Here is a 9079-nt window from a genome sequence, read left to right on the forward strand (position 1 = left end):
TATCACATACCTGACTTTTGCTTTCAGATATTGAAAATTTAGGGTGTCTGAAGGTGGAAAACAAATCAAAATGAAGATTGTCTTTTAAAAAAAACAACTATCTCCAACTACACACCCCACCATTACACTAACTTCAACCAGCCCCAAACATGCCCCGGTTTGTCACACATGCTACCTGAACTTCTCACATTGCTCCGATTCCACAATCTCTCTCGTCCCATCTCTCCCAGGCCAAATCCATTCTTGCCGTCATCCTGCAGAATGCCAGAAATCACAGGCATCCAGTCGCAAAAACAACTCCCTGCTATCATCTTATCGAAGCCAATTTCAAATATAATTAAACCATGTGCTGTGGATCTCATGAGTTCTATCCTTTTGGACCAGTCTCCCTTGTGGAATATCGCCAAAAGACTTGCTGAAATCCGTCTAAACCACACCTAATGCACTCTCCTCTTCCTAGAGATGCTGCCTGGCCTGCTGCGTCCACCAGCAACTTTCATGTGGAAGGGTCTCGGCCTGAAATGTCGACTGCACCTCTTCCTAGAGATGCTGCCTGGCCTGCTGCGTTCACCAGCAACTTTGATGTGTGTTGCTTGAATTTCCAGCATCTGCAGAATTCCTGTTGTTTGCACTCTCCTCATCAATATTTTTCTTACTTCAAGTTGCTGAGAGACTCCCAACTCCACCCTTCTCCTGCCGTGGCTGCCCGTCAACCCTCACCTACCAAGACAGGTAGGTAAGTCACCCAGACCAGATGGACTGTGTCCCAGGATTCTGAAAGAGGCAGCTGAAATGATTGTGGACGCACTCGTAATGATCTTTCAAGAATCACTGGGTTCTGGAATGGTTTCAGAGGTCTGGAAAATTGCAAATGTCTCCGGAACCATTCCAAATGTTACTCCACTCTTTAAGAAGGAAGGCAAAAGACAGAAAATTATAGGCCTAGGCCAGTTAGCCTGACTTCAGTAGTTGGCAAGGTGTTGCAGTCCGTTATTAAGGATGAGGCTTTGGGGTACTTGGAGGCACGTGATAAAATAGGCCAAAGTCAGCATGGCTCCTTATGGAGAAATCTTGCCTGAAAAATCTGTTGAAATTCTTTGAGGAAATAACAGGCGGGATCGACAAGGTCTTAACACATGAGGCTGTTAAACAAGATAAGAGCTCATGGCATCACTGGTGTAGCCTCCTGGCAAGCCTCAGGCTTGATCAGCTCACTTTCGTCTAGGGGAGAAGCTTTCAGCCCTGCCAAACTGGGTAATCAACTTTGTGTGGATGCTGTGTGATGTACCCCACCACACCAAAAAACAGACAGTACACCATATGTGGTTAAATGATTACATCTTATGATTATTTCTTGGTGATAGGTTAGTAGAAACAAATATAATAAAGGCACCAAGTCAGTAACTCTGTCAGTTCTGTGCACAAATAATTTGTTGGAGCTCACAAATCAGGTATCCTTTCCTCCAGTCAACGTCCTCTGGACTCCGCCGGGTCCCGAGCCCTCGGCATCTGCTCCGCTAGCCAGCTCACAGCATCTCTCCGTGTGCATCTTCTCTCTTCATCACCAAAGCCCACGAGAAACAATAGCTTTCACACACAAGAAAGAATAACATCTATTCTGTTGCTTAGCAATGGCATTCCACAGTCAAGTTATCTATGATTGTAACCCAAATATGCTGCTATAGAGAATATTACAAAGAAGCCATTTTATTAGCCTTAGCAATTAACATGAAAAAAAACCCTTACACAGGAAAGAATGGATAGAAGGTTGGATGATTGGCAGGAAGTGAAGAGTAAAATTAAAGGGGGACTTTTCTGCTTAGGTGCCAGTGATTAGTGGTGTTATGCAGGGGTCTGTGTTGGGAAAACTTCTTTTCACATGATATGTCAATGAGTTGAATGACAGTATTGATGGCTTTATGGCCAAGTTTTCAGATGATACACAGATGGGTGGAGGGGCAGGTAGGGTTGAGGAAGCCGGGGGCTGCAAAAGGACTTGGATTCGTAGAGTGGGCAAAGAAATAGCAGGTGGAACACAGTTTAAGGAAATGTATAGGCATGCACTTCGTAAGAATGAATAATGAATGTATTTTCTAAACTAGGAGCAAGTTCAGAAATCAGAGGTGCAAAGGTGCTTGGGTGTGCTCATGTTGGATTCACTGAAGGTTATCAGGGTGGGCAGTGGTAAGGAAGGCAAAATCAACGTAAGCATTCATTTCCAGAGGACTAGAATGTAAAAGCAAGGATGTAATGCTGAAGCTTTATGAGGAATTGGTCAGACCCCACTTGGAGTACTGTGAGAGATTCGGGTCCTTACCTAAAGAAAGGATGTGGTGGCATAGGAGAGGGTCCAGAGGAGGTTCACAAGAATGATCCCAAGAATGGAAGGGTTAACATATGAGCATTTGTTTGCTCTGGGCCTGTACTCGCTGGAGTTTAGAGGGGAAATCTCATTGGAACCTATCAAATATTGAAAGGCCTAGATAGGGTGGATGTGGGGAGGCTGTTTCCTATGGTGGGGAAACCTGAGATTAGGGGGCATAGCCTCAGAATACAAATACATCCCTTTAGACTGGACTGGACTGGTCAAAGAACACTGAGGCTGTCTACAAGAAGGGTCAGAGCCATCTCTATTTCCTGAGGAGATTGAGGTCCTTTAACATCTGCCGGACGATGCTGAGGATGTTCTACAAGTCTGTGGTGGCCAGTGTGATCATGTTTGCTGTTGTGTGCTGGGGTAGCAGACACCAACAGAATCAACAAACTCATTCGTAAGGCCAGTGATGTGGTGGGGATGGAACTGGACTCTCTGACGGTGGTGTCTGAAAAGAGGATGCTGTCTAAGTTGCATGCCATCTTGGACAATGTCTCCCATCCACTACATAATGTACTGGTTGGGCACAGGAGTACATTCAGCCAGAGACTCATTCCACCCAGATGCAACACAGAACATCATAGGAAGTCATTCCTGCCTGTGGCCATCAAACTTTACAACTCCTCCCTTGGAGGGTCAGACACCCTGAGCCAATAGGCTGGTCCTGGACTTATTTCCTGGCATAGTTTACATATTACTATTTAATTATTTATGGTTTTATTACTATTTAATTATTTATGGTGCAACTGTAATGAAAACCAATTTCCCCCGGGATCAATAAAGTATGACTATGACTATGAGTAGAATGGAGAGGAGGAGAAATTTCCCAAGCCAGAGGGTATGAATCTGTGGAATTCATTGCCACAGCTGGCTGTGGAGGCCAAGTCGTTGGGTATATTTAAAGCAGCTTTGCTAGGTTCTTCATGAGTCAGGGTATCAAAGGTTACGGGGAGGAGACTTTATAAAACTTTATGCAACTTTATAAGGCGCTGGTGAGGCCACGTCTAGAGTATTGTGCACAGTTCTAGTTGCGCCTCTATAGGGAGATGTTGAGGCTTTGGAGAGCGTACAGCAGATACTGCCCGGTTCAGAGAGCATGTGCTGTCATGAGAGGGTTGTTTTCTCTGGAGCTCCAGATGCTGAAGGGAGATCTGACAAAGGTTTATAAAATTATGAAAGGCATAGACAGAGTAGACAGGGAGTATCTGTTTCCCAGGGTTGAAATGTCTAATACCAGAGGTCAGGCATTGAAGATGAGGGAGGGTGGGTTCAAAGGAGACGTAAGGGATAATTTTTTACTCAAAGTAGTGAATGCCTGGAATGCACTGCCTGGTGTGGTGGTAGAGGCAAAGACCTCTAAGAATGTTTGGATAGGGACATGGATGTAAGGAAGATGGAGGGTTATGGACATGCTGTAGGTAGGAGGGATTAGTGTTGGGTGTTTTTCATTTGCTTTTTATCTGGTTTGGAACAACATTGTGGGCCGAATGGCCTGTTCCTGTGTTGTTCTATGTTCTAAGACAGGAGAAGGGGTTGAGAGAGCTAATAAATCGGCCATGATGGAAAGACGGGACAGGTTTGATGGGCCAAATGGCATAATCCTACTCCTATGTCTTATGGTCTTACTAGCCCATCTCATCTTTCCCTCTCCACTCTCAGTCTTGATGCAGGATCTCAAGCTGAAACAACAATTTATTTCCCCCTATAATTGTGTTCCTCCAGCAGTTTGTTTACACTTAAGTCATTCCAGCCTTCTCTGGTTAACTTTCCAAGACGTTATTAATCCTGTCAGTCAGTTTTTTCCAACCATGTCCCTACTACTGACAGTCTCAGGGGTCGATCACTACCAGACCATTTCCATCTGATACCCTATGGCCAGTGAAGATTTAAAAATCTATCTCCACCACAACCCCAGCAAGTTTTACCCTAGCTTCGTAAGGTAGCCCAATTTAAATACCCTCAAAGGTATTGAATAATTCCCCTTTATTTCTCAAAATTTGCACGAGAATTTCTTCCTCACCTTCACTGAGCCTTCCAACTATAAAGTCCGTTTCCTTTATGAATTTTAATGAAAATATTCATTTAGGATGTTACATCTACTTTCTGCTTCTACAAATAGATTGCTCCTGGTGAACATAATGAGTGCTACTCCTCCACTGATTACTCTTCTCCCCTTAAAAATGATTTTTTAAATGACATTATTTACCGCAGTCCTATCTGAGGGTATTTTGTGACCCATTCTTTTCTTCCTTAAGCCCTCCTTGTACCCTGAATAGCTGATGTTCAAATGGAAGGAAGGTGAATTTCACATCAGGACATCCAAAAACACCTTACAGGTAAAAATGTATCTTGACAATGGTCTTTGTAATACAGGTGATTATCACTAGATCACAACTTCAGTGAAATTGTAAGAGCATACAGTAAAGTGATTATACAGTGCAGTTTATCCATGCCGACCTGAATTAATTTGCATGCAATTTACCCATATCAAAACAGGCCTGTTATCCACATGCCTGTCCAAATGTCTTTTAAATGTTGTAATTGTACTTGCCTTTATCGTTTCCTTGGACAGCTTGTTCAATGTAACCACTAACTGGTATGTGGAAAAGTTTGCCTCTCAAGAATCCTTTAAATCATTCCCCTCTCACTTTAAAGTTATGCCCTCTAGTTTGACTCCCCTGTGCTGTGGAAAGACTATGACAATCCATCTCATCAAGCGGCTCATTTTATAGATCACCTCTCAACTTCCCCCACAAGGAAAAACAGTCCCTGCCTTTCCTTATAACTCAAGCCTCCAAACTCCCCATGAATCTTCCCTGCACCCTTTCTATCGTAATCACATCCTCCTTACAGCAAGGGAGAGCATCGCCCTGGACCTGCTAGGCGATAGCATCCAAGGCATTTTCCAGATTTAGCCTGGAAACATCACATTTGAAAAGATATATTTGAAGAACAATGCTGGCTTTTCACTGCATATATTCAGCAGGTTTAAGCCTCTAATTATTGAAACATTCACTGGTACAAACTGAACCCATCTTGTTTTACTTAGGTGCCTCATGTTTAGTTACCAGTATAAATTTGGATTGAAAGGTTAATTGATCCCTGTAAATTACCATTTATTTTGGGGATGATAGGAGAATCAGGGTGGAGTTGAAATTAAGTTAATTTACATTCTATATTTATCATGTATTGCATGGTACTGTTGCTGCTAAATTAACAAATTTCATGACACAAGCTGAATCTGATGTAGAGAGAGTATTTGAAGAAATGCAGCACAGATTAAACGGGCCATGACAAAAGGCCTCTGAGCCTGGTTCTCATTACACAGGTAAAAGGGGCAAATTTAAAGGAGATGAGTGGAGCAAATTGGGTGCTTGATGGGCTGCCAGGGGTGGTGGTAAAAACATACCATGATGCTGTTAAGAGGCAGTTAGTTAGACAATAGTATGCAGGAAATTGGGTGGAGACAGATCAGGTACACGCAGTAGAGATTTAGTTTAATTTGACATAAGCAACACACTGTGGGATGAAGGCCCAGTTCCCCTGCTGGACTGCCCCATGTTCGATAATAAGTAGTGCAACAGTGTCAAATGTCCATTCTAGTTCTCCTTTTGTAATTATAAAAGTCCCAGAGTGCCTTCAATTACGTTTCCCTCTAGCAATTTGTCCTCTCTGGTTTATCTGAATGAAAGTGTACAATGGGGATTGTGTAGGTATAAGGTGTACTATTTTCTGTTGTGAAAAATCAGACTTCCATGAAGAGAGAACTCCAGTTATACCATTTTCACAAAAAGGCAGATCTGGAGGATCGCAAACATGAGAAGATCTGCAGGTGCTGGAAATCCAAATGAGGCCACACTCAGGTTGGAGGAACAACACTTTATGTTCCATCTGGGTGGCCTCCAACCTGATGGCACGAACATTAATTTCTCAAACTTCCAGTTATTGCACTCCCCCCCCCCACACTTCACCATTCCATTTTCACCTTATCTCCTCATCTCCTTACCTGCCCATCACCTCCCAATGGTGCTCCTCCCTTTCCCTTACTTCCATGGTCTTCTGCCCTCTCCTATCAGATTCCTCTTCCAGCCCTTTATCTCTTTCACCAATCAACGTCACAGCTCTTTACTCACCCCCTCCCCCAGTTTCACTTATCACCTACCACCTTGCAATTCTTCCTCCCCTCCCTCCAGCCTCTTACTCTGACTTCTCCTCTTTCTTTCCAGTCCTGATAAAGGGTCTCAGCACAAAACGTCACCTGATTACTCTCTTCCATAGATGCTGCCTGACCTGCCGAGTCCCTCCAGCATTCTGTGTCCATACATCTGGAGGCTTCACTAGAGGTCACTTTGTTACATTGACACCACCTTTGAGCTGCAAATCTGTGGCATTTGGAAAACAATTCCCTTGTAAATGACAATAGCAACACCCTGGGAAACTCATCCTAGGCTGTAAAACAAATGGTCACAGGTACGGGTAGCCACCTTTTGTAACCCTGCCCAGTAAACCAGCAGTTGATCTGCAAATATCAATTCCTGCTGCCTCTCAAGACTAGTTTAAATTGATCATTCCAGCCACTTCAAAATTGGTACTTGCTGCATCATACACCAGGCACTCTCTTCAGTTACCTGATGAGGTGACCGTAGCCTTTGGCCACGAGCAGATGTCGTCATGTCATGCCCAACCTTCAGAGAGTGTTTCGACCCTTGACCACTACACTCTCCAGTTGGTGGAGCAGCAGTGGTTCAGCTCCTGACCTCCAGCTTAGCTCCTCTGATTTCCGTGCTACACATGGGTTCTGATCTATCTTCTCTCTCAGCAAAGCTGACACTAAACAGAAGTTAGGTGCCTTCCACTGGGGAAATATTAATAAGTGTGTCACAGGCCAATCTGGCACAAAACTCATGTCCTGTTACCTCAGCCTCGAGTCCACTTAATGACTCAACAAGAGCTCCCTGGAGCAGGCATTTCCAAAGATCCGTAACCAGAGGTAAAATTCCTCCACATATCAGTCTTAAATAACAAACAGAAATGGAAACCAAAGTCTGGAAACACTCGTTACCTCTCATTCTTAAAAAACTCCAGATCTATTCTATTCACCAATTGAATCTATTAAGGAACTCCAGAATCTATTCACATTCCCCATAAATCATTATCCCATGAATCAGTCCAGTGATGCAGGGAAGCTTCACCTCAAATATAACTCTATCCTTAACAAGGAGACTGGAACTGCATAGTACCTAGCCTCAGCATTGCCCTCTTCTAGAAAAACATTTGCACTCCATTGCTCTAGCAGAAAAAGTTCCACACTAGTTGTCTTCCTAATAACATGTACCTGTATGCTACCTCTTATTGTTAGCTCACCCCAAATCTTAATTATTCTGCTTTTCTATACTTCTTACCAAAACAGGTAACCTTGTACATTTTGGTAGGACTAATCAAAATGGGATATACATGGTAAATGGCAAGGCATTGAAGAATGCAGTAGAACAGAGGGATCTAGGAATAATGGTGCATAGTTCCCTGAAGATGGAATCTCATGTGGATAGGGTGGTGAAGAAAGCTTTTGGTTTGCTGGCCTTTATTGATCAGAGCATTGAGTATAGGAGTTGGGATGTAATGTTGAAATTGTACAAGGCATTGGTGAGGCCAAATTTGGAGTATTGTGTACAGTTTTGGTCACCAAATTATAGGAAGGATGTCAACAAAATAGAGAGAGTACAGAGAAGATTTACTAGAATGTTACCTGGGTTTCATCACCTGAGTTACAGAGAAAGGTTGAACAAGTTGGGTCTTTATTCTCTGGAACGTAGAAGGTTGAGGGGGGACTTGATAGAGGTATTTAAAATTATGAGGAGGATAGATAGAGTTGACGTGGATAGGCTTTTTCCATTGAGAGTGGGGGAGATTCAAACAAGAGGACATGAGTTGAGAGTTAAAGGGCAAAAGTTTAGGGGTAACACGAGGGGGAACTTCCTTACTCAGAGAGTGGTTGCTGTGTGGAACGAGCTTCCAGCAGAAGTGGTTGAGGCAGGTTCGATGTCATCATTTAAAGTTAAATTAGACAGCAATATGGACAGGAAAGGAATGGAGGGTTATGGGCTGAGTGCTGGTCAGTGGGACTAGGTGAGAGTAAGAGTTCAGCACAGACTGGAAGGGCCGAGATGGCCTGTTTCCGTGCTGTAATGTTTATATGGTTATATTATTTGCCATCAATTCATTCAGTCTGTGGCCCTTTATAGGCATTGCACATCATTCTCAATTTGCTTTCACATTATTTGTGCCTATGTGGTTAGGCCACATCTGAAGTATTACAAAGCGTTCTGGTTGCCCACTGTAGGAAGGACGTTGAGGCTTTGGAGAGGGCATAGAAGAGGTTTACTGGGATGCTGCCTGCTTTAGAGGGCATGTGCTATCATGAGAGCCTGGGTAATCTTGGGTTATTTTCTCTGGAGCAGCAGAGGCTGAGGGGAGATCTGACTGAGGCTTATACAATTATGAGAGGCATAGATAGAGTAGACAGGGAGTATCTGTTTCCCAGGGTTGAAATGTCTAATACCTCATGATATGCACTGGGGGGTGGGGGAGTGTTAGATTCAAAGGGATGTGACGTTTACATGGGCATGTGAATGTGAGGAAGATGGAGGGATATGGACATTGTGTAGATAGGAGGAATTAGTGTTTGGATGTTTGTGATTTGCTCTT

The sequence above is a fragment of the Mobula birostris genome, chromosome 26, assembly GCF_030028105.1.
Source record: "Mobula birostris isolate sMobBir1 chromosome 26, sMobBir1.hap1, whole genome shotgun sequence".
In the NCBI taxonomy this organism is placed as follows: Eukaryota; Metazoa; Chordata; class Chondrichthyes; order Myliobatiformes; family Myliobatidae; genus Mobula; species Mobula birostris.